General features: G+C 44.1%; 1 protein-coding gene across 7 annotated transcripts in view; it reads right to left on the reverse strand.

Annotated features, from left to right (window-relative positions):
* PKNOX2 (PBX/knotted 1 homeobox 2) overlaps window positions 1-11,726 on the reverse strand; it is a 399,587-nt gene extending 387,861 nt beyond the window's left edge. For 4 of the 7 annotated variants that reach the window (XM_070765937.1, XM_070765936.1, XM_070765946.1 and 1 more), the window contains exon 1: window positions 11,618-11,707. The gene's annotated coding sequence lies outside the window, so the exon portion shown is untranslated. Of the gene's footprint in view, window positions 1-11,617 lie in introns of all 7 variants that reach the window. The other 3 variants (XM_070765952.1, XM_070765942.1, XM_070765949.1) reach the window with 3 other exon arrangements.
* Between the last annotated feature and the right edge of the window lie 1,452 nt (window positions 11,727-13,178).

Genomic DNA, 13,178 nt, shown 5'->3' on the forward strand with positions numbered 1-13,178 from the left:
CTGTGGGTGGTATATAAGTCTAAGTGGTATTGCTATATTGCTAATATAGTGCTGCTAGCTGACTGTGTTCTTTACAGAATAACATATACTCTTGAATTACAGCCCCAGGATCCTGGCTAACAAAATGTTTCCATGACACGGAAAGATATTTCTCTTTGAGATTTAGTTTTAGGTCAGCTGTGTCAGGAGTACAGAAGAAAATGTGCTTCAACAGTTTTTTTTATAGAAATCCTGGCAATATCATTCTCTAAATCATTATCCAAAACTCACATAAAGCCATACTGGTGCTAGCAGACAAAATCCTTAATAAATCAAATATCAATTTCATCCACCTCTCTCATATAGTTTAACTTAGGTAGGTTTTCGGTGGACTGTTATGTAAACCTAGCATTTTGGCTGGTTGTACAGTTCAATGTATTGTGACAAACCCAAATTTGTCAAGTGCCGTAGAAACATAGTCTTCATAGTTCATCATTCAGAATCTAGATATTAGGAGAATCAGATAACAGGCTTTCAGTGTAGCAATAGCTCTTAGACTGATATACCACTTAATAGTGCTTTACAGCCCTCTCTAAGTGATTTACAGTCAGCATATTTCTTCCAACAATCTGGGTCTTTACTTTACTGACTTCGTAAGGGTAGAAAACTGAGTCAACCTTGAGTCGGTCAGGATTGAACTGCTGGCAATGGGCAGAATTAGCCTGCAATGCTGCATTCTAACCATGGCACCACCACGGCTCATGAAGTATTGTGAATTCATGTATCTTATTCAGTTGACTATTAACTGACTTGAGCCACTAGCTCCGGATGTTAGTGTATTTTAGCGCCAAGCACTCCACAACATGGGCCATGCTCGGGGAGCGCTGAGAATTCAGCAACATCTCAAGAGTCATTTCAGACGTTTTCCTGCCATGTCGGGAGATTAGGAGCTTATGTTTTATTTTTATTTCCTTCCATTCAATTGTCTCCAATTCTCAGAGACTACCTGGACAATTCAATGCAATTTTCTTGGCAGGGTTTCTTGCTTGCCATTGCCACCCTCTTAGGGCTGAGAGAGAGTGTTTGGCCCAAGATCACCCAGCCAGCTTTGTACCAAAACAGGACAATAACTCAAGAGTTTCCTGGTTTCTAGCCTGATAACCATTACACCAAACTGGCTCTTATAGTCTCTAGTCTATTCTGACACATCAGAAAATGTTGGCTCAAGACCAGCCTTTACCAGTTGCAAGATCCAAGACCCAGAATATATGTCATCAAGCTATTATGCTATCTACATGGAAAACTGTGATTCCTTGGAGTACAATTTGCACAGATGTATTTGTATATTGTACACCAGTCAGAGTCATGCTTTGTGAGATGGGTGGCTGTACAAACTTGCTGAATAAATAAAAATAAATAAATAAATAACGCATCCCTCCTATGTCTACTGACACCTTGTTCAGACATTTCACAGCAAAACACAACATTCCCCTGAGAATGTTCCAATGAGAAAATTTCTAAGGTGGGAATTAACCAAAGTAAAGCCTGAGTTAAGCAGAAATATAAAGAGTTTTACCATTACAGTTATGTGTTCAGGTATGTGTGTTCTAAAGTAAATGTCTATTTGATGAAGATTCATCTATATTTTAAGGAATGCAGGTTAGAAGCCCACAAATCCCCAATGTATGTCTTTTAGATTTACAAAAAAAGCCAGATAGCATGGTATCCTCTTTCTCTAAATGGCTAGGCTCAATCTTTTAACATTTTCAGAGGAAAGCCTGCAGAAACCAAATGCACTGGATATATCCTTATATTTAAAAAGCTGCCTATTCATCATTCAATAGATAAGACCCAGTGTGGTGCAGCATTGGTCCAAAGCTAGAGAGATTCAGTTTAGGATGAGGTATCATATTTATAGGCTGCAAAGATCTGGACAGCTTCTAGATGGCACCAAAGCCTTAGAGAACGGTTTACTGTCTTCTTGAAGCCTAACTGGCATAGTCCTATTTCAGATCTCTGACCCTGACATAAAAGATCAGGATAATTCTTGCTACTTCTCAATCCATTTGAACTCAAAGCACCAAAGCTTTGTTTTTAAAATCAAAGTACCAACGCTTTGTTTTTAAAAGAATCCTTAAGATGTGTAATTAAATATATTTCTAACTGGAATTTAAAATTAACACTAATTACCAAAATATGGAAAGGATAATCTGCATGTGTTAACAGATGCACACTAATGATGATATACTGTATAGTTATTTGCAGAGTTGTAAAATAAATTGATGAGATTACAACTCTTTTACTATCCACTTTGTATTTGATTCCGTGTATTAATATAGTCAAAGTTTGATTCCAGTGAAATACAGAAGTTACATAAGAAGAAATATGTGACTGATACAAATCCAACTTGGCATTTTAATAGGCCTTTTTCTCATTTATGCTTGACTATGTTTTGCATTTGAGGATAGGGTAATTTTCTGGGTTGAAATGTAGGAGACCGTGGCCACTGATCCTACCACTTTCTAATACATCGGAGGGAGAGAGGGGAGGGAGAAAGAAAGGGAAAAGTATGGATATAGTGAATGATATGGTATAAATTGCATTTAGCTATGTTTTCGTATCTCAGCATTTTTAATTTCATTAGCTTCTGTATTTTACGTAATGTTGCTTACCATAAAAGTGGATCACAGGACAGTATGTTAGATGTGTCTGTATGCATTAAACTTAAAGCCTAGCTAGCCTAAATCAAAGTTATTTGTGAAGAAGCTTTGCCAGCGTACAAGTTTGCATTCTTTTCAGCTCCATTTTGCAAGTGTTTATATTGGCTTCTCATCACAAACCTCTGCATTTTATCCTTTTGTCCAACTCTTGATCAAGATTAGCAATCCAAAATAATCCATCGCTCCCTTCCTTCTGCAAACACTAATTGGATTTGAAAGGAAAAAATCTACCTAGCTGTAATTTAAAATACTGTAAAGCAGAAGGGTTATCAGTTGTGTTCACGGGCAAGGAAAGAGCTTTACATTATTAAAGATAATTCAGCAGCAGACTGCCTGTCCTTTTGCTTTCTGGAAATAAAACAGAGGCCTTTTTGGGAAACCTCGTGGTGAAGGAACCTTCCGTGCAATCTGTTTGGGGATCATTATCTCAGCTCTCAAATGAGGAGCACTAATTCTGCAGTCATGCACGATCTGCTTCAGGGAAGGGAGAGCATCACAACACAAATGAGTTTAAACCCTTGCTGAGTAGAGGGATCCAAGCTAAAACATCCCTGACAATAGTTGTCCAACTTTGCTTGTGCACATTCACTGAGGAGGAGCTGCTCCATAAAACTGCTCTGTTAGAAACTTCTGTTGACAACTTCCCTGTGTGGAGGCTGGGAGGGAGGTCTGTTCAGATGCGCTTGAGAGGAAGCAGCAGGCTGCATGTGATCAGAAGCCCTGCTTTCTTAGGCTACCTGGCTACACAGAGACCTCAGCCCTAGAACCGGCCAATGCCAAGGATAAAAGTGCAGTAAACCAACAACCTCCAGTTGCTACTTCACTTCAGATCCTCCTGCACTGAACAAGATGTAGAGTAGGGAACTATAAGATGGTTGAGGAGAAGACTTTAGATTATTAGAAACATAGAAACATAGAAGTCTGACGGCAGAAAAAGACCTCATGGTCCATCTAGTCTGCCCTTACACTATTTTCTGTATTTTAGCTTAGGATGGATATGTTTATCCCAGGCATGTTTAAATTCAGTTACTGTGGATTTACCAACCACGTCTGCTGGAAATTTGTTCCAAGGATCTACTACTCTTTCAGTAAAATAATATTTTCTCATGTTGCTTTTGATCTTTCCCCCAACTAACTTCAGATTGTGTCCCCTTGTTCTTGTGTTCACTTTCCTATTAAAAACACTTCCCTCCTGGACCTTATTTAACCCTTTAACATATTTAAATGTTTCGATCATGTCCCCCCTTTTCCTTCTGTCCTCCAGACTATACAGATTGAGTTCATTAAGTCTTTCCTGATACGTTTTATGCTTAAGACCTTCCACCATTCTTGTAGCCCATCTTTAGAGTTGGAAGGGACCTTGTAGGTCATCTAGTCCAACCCCCTGCTGAAGCAGGAGTTGCTAGACCATTTGAGACAGATGGCAGTCCAATCTCCCCTTGAAGGTGACAAGTGTTGGAGCGCTCACAATCTCCACCCGCAAGCTGTTCCACTGGTTGATCTCTCTGTCAGAAGTTTCTCTTCAGTTCCAGGTTGAATCTCTTCTTGGTCAACTTCCATCTATTATTCCTTGTTTGGCTTCCTGGTGCCATCGAGGATAGCCTGACCCCCTCCTCTCTGTGGCAGCCCCTCATGTATTGGAACACTGCTATCATGTCATCCCTGGTCCTTCTCTTCACCAGACTGACCAAGCTTAGTTCCTGCAACTGCTCTTCATATGTTTATTTTCCAGTCCCCTTATCATCCTGGTTGCTCTCTTCTGCCCTTTCTCTAGAGTTTCAATGTTTTTTTGGTAGTGTAATGACCAAAACTGGATACAGTACTCTAGGTACTAGTACTTCCCTGGTCCTTGATTATATTCCTCTATTTATGCAGGCACTCGTAAAACCTGTTGCAACTAGCAACTCTAATATTACACATATTATCTGTATTATAAGGGGGTTGATAAATGCCCACAGATCCTGGGTCCAGTCAGAGTCCTCCTTGCCCAATCAATTGGACTTTGTGAAGATTGATGATACTAGAATTCAGTTTGAGTTAGATTTAAATGAACAGATCCTCCCACTTCTATTGTTCCCATTCAAAAAAAGTGAGGGACTAAGAGAATAAGGGATAGAGACTTTGGAAGTTAAACCAATCCATAACCTTTGAGTATTTCCCCAATATGTTTTGGAAAAACAAAGTCAAGTTGCCTTTTTTTTAAAAAAGCATCTTTGGGACAACCAAGACCTGGATGATTGAGACTCTCCTTATACCCCTTGAGTAAATCTCAACTTCCCCTGTCTTCATGAACACATCCAGCATTTATCATGCTTCATTTTGTTTATTATTTATCTCCCGGATTTCTGTTTATTCAACAAATCAGGCAGCTTGCAATGCAAACTAAAATGACAAGGAGTTCAGACATGATTTTATTACAGGCAATTATGGATTACAATTTTTGCAATTGAAAATCAACTCTCCCACCCATCATAGTGTGCTGTGCAGATATCTTCTCTCAACTCAAGGGATACAACATCCCACTCCAATTTTCCAAGGGACTTGTAGAAAAGAGGAAAGAATAACAAGGGAGGAGGGAGGAATCCCACCCATTCTTGAAACCCAAACTGACATTCTGACCCTTGTCAGAGACAGCTGCCTTCCTCTGCATTCCAGCCAAAAATAATAACAGAAGAGAAGAGAGAGGTTTGAAGGAGACCTAATCTAATCTTCACTGCTTCAGTTTTAAAATATCCTGCTGGGTTTAGGGTTACATGGAGGGATGTGCATTCAGTGAGACAGATCTTTGCTTAAAGGTCCTTCATGGAAGGTTCATGTAACCAGAAACCAAAGAAAGCCAGCTCTGTTGCAATCCAAACAACACACATACACACACACAATTTTTCTCTGCCACACTTTCTGAGCCAGCTCTGCTAAAGCTAAACTTGCAACCTCAGTAATTATGTTAATGCCGCTGCATTTTTATTAAACTATTTATAAATTGTGTTTTATTGTCTAAACCTGCGAAACAAATCTATGTGTGAGCCACTCCTCAAGTTTCCATGAAAACTTTTCTTCCTGAAATGTTTCTTTCTATATCTACATACCTGGGTAATTACATTCTGAAAAAGGATGATGACTGTTTGCAAGCCAAAAAAATAAATAAATCTGCAATTACTATGGAACAAACTGAAATGTTATTCTTTGCACAGTGGAGAGAAGGGGACTCGGGAGGCATTTCTCCCATGTGAAATAATTAACTGGAATACAAAATTACAGGTGATAAATTATGTCAAGAAATTTGATCCTTTGGTTTTCATCTTTCTGTCTTAAAAGGAGAACTGAGCAATTCTTAAGGATTTTTCATGAAAAAAAAAACAATACAGGAAGGGGACCTTAAACCAAGTCTTGCCCTCTAATTTCTTACTTTAAAACCACATTGAAGGAAGTTACTAGGAATGTAAAATGTTTGAACAACCTGAAGCAGAATTTTTCTAAAATACCAAACCTTATCTTGGACCATTAAAATGACTTCCAGAAGTAAATTCCTTGAACCAGATGATCCAGCACTGAAACAAGACCATTTATGTAGGCAACATATTGAAAACACTTGATTTGAAGGATTAGTTTGGAAGATTTACTTCTAGAAACTGATCCCAGAACAAAAGTTTAAGATGGTTCATAGGAAGAGCAACTCTAAAATCTTGTCTTCTTAGAACTTTCTTTATGAGAAGATATGTTTCCCCTCCTCTAAGAGCCTTTTCCTACTTGCATCTAGCTGTGAATAAGAATAGGACCAACTATAGGAAGATCCCAATCTCTTCATGGGCGGTCTGGTCGCATATATGAGTTGGGCAGCCATAGAAATTAGATGGATGGATGCATGGACAGATAGATGGATGGACAGACAGCCAGACTTCTGCTTGAACATCTCACTGAAGGATTCATCAACACCTTCTTTGAGAATTTGTCCTAATGTCAAATTATTCTCATCTTTTAACTGTAGCCCTTTTTTGGAGCAAGATCATTATTCTGTACTCCAAACCCTGGTTCGATACTAACTCCTGGTGCCTGCAGATCACTCCCTTCCTCTGTGTTGCAGGTAGATTACAGTGCTACTATATGCCTCTCTCTGACATATTTTCTTGGGGTTCAACATACTCAATTCTTTCCATCTCTCTTAGAACTTTCTGGTCTCCTAACCATCCTTGTTGCTTTTCTTTTCACCCTTTGTCTGAACTTCTGATATTCTCTCGCACAGCATATAGAACCACATCATTCCTTTTTTGCAGCTTTACTGCTTGGTAATTTATAGGTCCATAAATCCTATGATGTTATTCAATCCACTAAGGTGAACCAACTGGACAGAACGGTGTTTCCCAATGTTTTGCCTGAGGCCACATTAACTAGTAGTCAACTCTGCCTGGTTTATTGTTAGTGTTGGACCCCTATATTTAATTATTTTTAAAATCGCAACAGCTTTCATAGGAGAAGTGTCTCTTATACTTCTGCTTTCTTCTCCCTATAATACAACAAGGGTTTTCAGTGTCCTAAAGCAAGAAAGGATGAAGGTACCACCACTATGGAGAAGACAAAGTAAGATTGACTGAATGGGTATGGTTGTGGAATAGCTTTGTACTCATGAAATTTTGATGCTTAAAAAGAGTTTAAACCAGTTCACACTTCCAATGGTGATTACACCCAATTAAGTTGCCTCCAGCATGAAGGCAGCCTAATTGTTCTAGAGGTTAAGCATAAGGCTAGAAACGGGACTGTGAGTTCTAATCCTGCCTTAAGCACAAGCCCTCTGGGAGACCTTGGGCCAATCGTTCCCTCTCCGCACTAGGAAGAAGCTATTGGTGAGCAATTGCCCAAAATGTCACCAGGAGGTTAAGACTGATTCAAGGAACAATAACATGAAACCTTCAAGATCAGAGGCAACGGGCATCATAAGGGATGCTAGGAAACACAAAGAGGGATATAGTTTTAGTTTCAAAATGTCTTGTTTGGCCAAGATGGGAAGATTTGACCTCATGGACAAGAAGTTCTTCTTATGCATGATGTTAAAACTATTATTATCCATAAGCATTTTCTATGAATTCCACACCAGTGATTGTCTTCCGTAGCATTTATCACTCTCAGTTTCTAAAATGCAAATACCTTCCGCTGTAAAAATAGGTTGGGGAGTAGAAAGTAGGTCACCATTTTTCAGTATCGAATATATACTCTGGCAATTCACTGAAAATCTGATCTTTGAAGACCGACCTACCAATTCCATGCTAAGATGAAGCATGATAAATAAAGTGATAGTCTAGATCAATCCATCAACTACCGTAGGATCCATTGTGACTTATTGCAGACACTAAACCATGATATATAAAAGTCAGCAACCATGTTCACACCCCTAAGTTGTTTACTAATTTTACCCCTTTTTTCTATATATTCTATATTTTCTATATTTCTATATAAGTGAATCAAAGCAAAAATTCACCCCAAACTCTAACAAAGCACCAAACCAATATGTTGCAAGAATGCAGCTATAAAGTTCGCGGAGTTCGCGGAGAGGGGCGGCATACAAATCTAAATAATAAATAAATAAAAGCCTTTAATGGACTAAGGTTCAGCTGCTTTGTGAACACAACTGTCTGAGAAGCAAAAAGACAGCAGCTACGTCTTCTAAAGAAAAGCAACATTTCAAGAGGTTTGTTCCAAAATATTTTGCATCCTGAACATTTAATGTTGCACAGATTCTGTAGGATCACCACCCCAAGCAAACTCCAAGGTCAGATCATCTTCCTCTGTTATTTTCACTAGAAGCCCATCTGAATCTTGGCATGCAAAGGCGAGGTAATATAGCATGAAGCTGCTGATATTTAGAAACTCTTGTTCAGATTTCCTCTCAGCCAAGAAATCTGCTTTGAGCAGGGGTCTTGCTGCTCCCCCGATGCTAACCTATCTCCCAGGGCTGCTATAAACAAGCCTGAGATCTGTGGAGGGAGGCAGGATTTTAAAAAGAGAAATATTACCAAAGCCCAAGAAGGAAAGGGGAGGGGGAGAAAGGGGAGAGAAAAAAGAGGAGAGGGAAACAGAAAGGGAAAGAATGGAAAGGAAAGGGAGAAGGAAAGAGCAAGGGAGAAAAGGGGAAAAAGAACTCACCTATCTAAATAAACACAAGAGTTAAGCTACCCATCATACTGCACACAACTTTCATTCCTAGACTTCCAAGAAAACTTTTCTCCTTTAAAAATATATCACAAATTAAGAAATGCATTGGGGAGTGGGGTTCTTTTTGTGCATCGGGGGCTGCTGCAACCTTTCCTTAGAACTTCACTGGTCCTTTTTTTTTTGGTCCTGAGCATTTCAAGTCCCTTTCAAATCCATCCAAGCCTGCTTAGATTACCAGCTCAGAATCCAGCAGGTCTGTGAGCCGGATAACCGTTTTCCATAAATCAAAACAAGGTACTTTTCCATGGGGGGGGGGGGGTAGAGGAAGAGTAGTGGAATACAGGCTCGCTTTTGTTTTATTAAAACCCAGCTTGTTGGTTTTTCCTGCCCTGTCCTGCTGGGAATCAGCACCCCGCACCCATCTTTTCCTATCCGTTTCTTCCCTAACTTACCACAAATCCATACATGTGATCTGTGGCTAAGTTGCTGCCCTCCCAAGGGCTCGGAGTTCAACACGCGCGGCTTTCAGGCCCGTCAGGACAACCAAAGGTGCGGCCAAAGAAGCCGCGGAGGGTGAGAAAGAGGGAGTGCAAGACAGAGAGAGGGAAAAGAGAGTGGGGGAGAAGCAGAAGGAGGAGAGAAAGAGAAAGAGAGAAGAAGAGAGAGAGAGAAGAGGAAGGGGAAGGAGGAAAGAGAAAGAGAAGAGAGAGAAAGTAGGAGAGAGAGAAGAGAAAGGGGGAGGAGAGAAAGAAAAAAGGAGAGAGGGGGGGAGGGAGAGAGGGAGAGAGGGAGAGAAAAGGAGAAGAGAGGGTGGAAGAGAGGTATAAGGAAGAGAGAAAGAGAAAGGGAGAAGAAGGAGAGAGAGAAGAGGAAGGGGAAGGAGGAAAGAGAAAGAGAGAAGAGAGAGAAAGGAGGGGAGAAAGAGAGAGAAGGGGGGAGGAGGATAGAAAGAAAAAAGGAGAGAGAGGGGGAGAGGGAGAGAAAAGGAGAAGAGAGGGTGGAAGAGAGAAGTATGAGGAGAGAAAGGGAGAAGAAGGAGAGAGAGAAGAGGAAGGGGAAGGAGAGAAAGAAAGGGAGAAGAGAGAGAAAGAAGGAGAGAGAGCAAGAAGAGAAAGGGGAAGGAGGAAAAAAGGAGATAGAGAGAGGGAGAGATGGACACAGAGAGAAAACAGAGAGCGAGAGCTATTCTCTGCCTGAACCGACTCAACGAAGAGCCTTCCCAGCGAAAAAAATAACCTCGAACCAAGCAGCTTTCTTTGCCGTATAAGTTTACAACAGTCTGGTTGTTTCACAAGCCCCCTGCATCAACGACCCCGGTGAATATTATCCTCCGAATCGACGCAGCCACCGATCTGGGAGCAAAGCCGGCGCCTCCAGCCGCCCAAAGGGATCCCAGCCACCCTGGTTTACACGCAAATCCGCTTCCCCGGATTCAAAGCGGTCCGGTTTTCTAACGGCGGAACCATCCTCGCTGGAGAAGCCAAGGCAGCCCATTCGGTTAAGGGCGGGCAAGAAACGGCCGGGGCCGCTTCGGCTGTCGCTCGCCTGCATTTCGGGAAGCCGCGTCGCCCGGCCGCGGGTCCCTCCGAGCGGGCAGGGAGAGCCCCGCTTGTCTGTAGCCGGGCGAGCGAGCGGCTTTCCGGGCGAAGTGCGCCGCGCCGGCCTCGCTCGTTCCGAGATCGCCACCCGCTTTCGGCCAAGGAGAGTTGGGAAGCCGGGCATTTGCCAGCCGCGGCGGGGACGGAGAGGTCCGCTGGCCCCGAGCGGCTAGGCGAGATGCCCCCCTCCTCTTCCTCCCCCAGAGCCCGCGGGGACAGCCACGCGCTTCCCTTTGTCTCCCCGGCCAAAGAAGCGGCGGCCAGTTGAAGTTGCGGCCCGGGGTCCCAATCCGGTCGCCGCCGCCGCTTCGCCTCCCTCCGCCTCGTCCTCGGCAGCCCCGGCGAACCTGCGCGGCTCCTCCAAGATCCCGCTCCGCCCTCCTCGGCCCTCCTGCCCATCGGCCGGTTGAACCGCAACTGCTGCCCGCCAGGCCCCCCCGAAGCCGGCCCGGCCGCGCCTGCACCCCCCTTCCCCGGCCGGCGACGAAGCGCTTGGGGGGCAGTCCGGCTCGGGGTCCGGAGTCGCCCCTCATCGGCGCCCTCAAGCCGAGTCGACGGCTCCCCGCTTCTCTCAGCCGCCCCTCAGAAACCCCGAAGCCGGGACGCCGCCGACCCGTTCCCGGGCGCGCGCGGGGCTCCCGACCGTCTCGAGCGGAGCCCGCCGTCTCTCCCTCAACTTCGCCTCACAAACGCCTCACAAACTCCCCACACACACACACACACACGATCCCCCGCCCCTTTCGCGCGCCCCCTCTTCAAGCACCTCGACCCCCCCCCCGGCCGGACCAGCGCTTCCCGCCCGCCCCGGCTGGGCTCGGCCCGCCGCCTTCGGGGGTGTCTCCTGCCCGCCTCTGGAAATCCGCCTCCCCTCCACGCCGAAACCCCGGACTAGTTTCTCTTCTCGCCCGTCGGGCGACTCTTTTCGCCCCATGCGCCCAGCCGGCGTCTTCCCTCAGCTTCAAATAAGCCGAGCCAAAGTTCCTGCCAAAGAACCAGCCCCGCTCGCCTCCCGCCCTGCCTCCCCCGTCGCTGGCGGCCGGTGCCTGCTTAGCCCTCGGCGGCGGCGGCTGGCGGAGCGGCTGGTAGTTGCTGCTGCTTGCGAGCGCCAGCCCGCTTTGCCCGCCCCTGCGAGTCTGCGACGACGACGCGACTCCGGCTCCCTGAATGACAGCTTACCTGCATGCCAATCTTCATCAGACTGACACCGGCCTGACAGCGCAGCCTATACTCACTGCTTGGCCCGGCCGCGCGTCAAAGCCGCCCCGCCCTCCGCGGCCACACCCCCTCCGGCCGCCCGCGCACCGCCCCCAGGCCGGCCCCGAGCGCGGGAGACGCCCCCGAGGCGCGCGCGCGCGCGCACACACACACGCACACGAGACGCCCCCCCAACATCTCCTCTCCTCCGGTCCTCGGCCTGTCTCCCCCTAGCGGACTCGGCTGTGCTTAACCGCCGTTGCGCACGCGTCGGGAAGAGAGGCCGGAGGTTGCGTGGCCAGGCGCCAGGCTGAGAGAAGCGGCTTGCGATGCTCTAAATCGGGGGTCTCCAACCTTGTGCAACTTTAATCCTGGAGGACTTCAATTCCCAGAATGCCCCATTCTGGGAGTTGAAGTCCTCCAGGATTAAAGTTGCACAAGGTTGGAGACCCCGGCTCTTAATCAGTGTTTCTCAAAGTTGGTAAACTTTTACACGTGTGGACTTCAACTCCCAGAATTCCCCAGCCAGCCATGCGTTCGCATATGGGTGAGGAAAACCTTCCCTATTGCCCTCATTTATCCATACTTTTTTTGCTTATTATATAAACAGCTACTATCCTGTATATGTTTGGATGGATGGATGGATGGATGAATAAATAGATAAATACTCTCCAACAATCAATAGCAGGGTTTTTAAAAAAAACAAAACTTATTTCTATATTTTTCTTCACCTCAGGTAGAGAATTGGGATACACTATGAAACTAGATTGGATAAACCACAGTGCCTTGGAGCTAAAGTTGTGGTTGATGATGCCTAATAGCTTGTGTTTGCGCACTATGCCTAGGCATACAAATCCAATAAATAAATAAATAAATAAATAAATTGTGGGTTCCAAACTCCCAATTTATTTTGGTAGTTCGATTCATTTCGTGAACATTTGAAATTGCAATGTCATTGAAAAATGTTACTGCCTTTAACAATCATTCCAGCATCCCAACATGATGTAATCATGATTTGCTTAGAATTAGTAGAACATACTGGAAAGTTTTTATTTTTTTAAAAAAATTAATATATGCTCCCCACAGTAATTTTTTCATCAAAAGATTACCCATAAAAATTGGATGGATAATAAATAAATAACTAAATAAACACAGAAATATTCCTTACAGTCCCATCATTTCAAAAAGTGCTTGTATTACAAAATCAGACCACTGGGGATTCTAAATATTCATATTTTTAAAACTATAGTTAGAGTAAAGCGGAACTATTTGTACAAAAAGGAGACACTCACTTCATTTGATTGAACATGTCTTCAGATCAAAAATAGAGTAGCGGATTTTTAAGTCAGGATTGGAGGAGTAGGAGTAGAAGGAGCAGTTTATTCATGAAAAATTCACTGGGGAACTGGCAGCATATAATTTGTTAAGGTTTCTCAAGGTCAGTTTTGCTGGGTTTGCCATTTCTGTCCACTTTTCCCATGGACCTGAGATTGGAAGATGTTGTTTAACAATATTGAACATATCACTGCAAAAAAGAAATGGA

This window comes from Erythrolamprus reginae, chromosome 12, assembly GCF_031021105.1.
Source record: "Erythrolamprus reginae isolate rEryReg1 chromosome 12, rEryReg1.hap1, whole genome shotgun sequence".
Taxonomy (NCBI): Eukaryota; Metazoa; Chordata; class Lepidosauria; order Squamata; family Dipsadidae; genus Erythrolamprus; species Erythrolamprus reginae.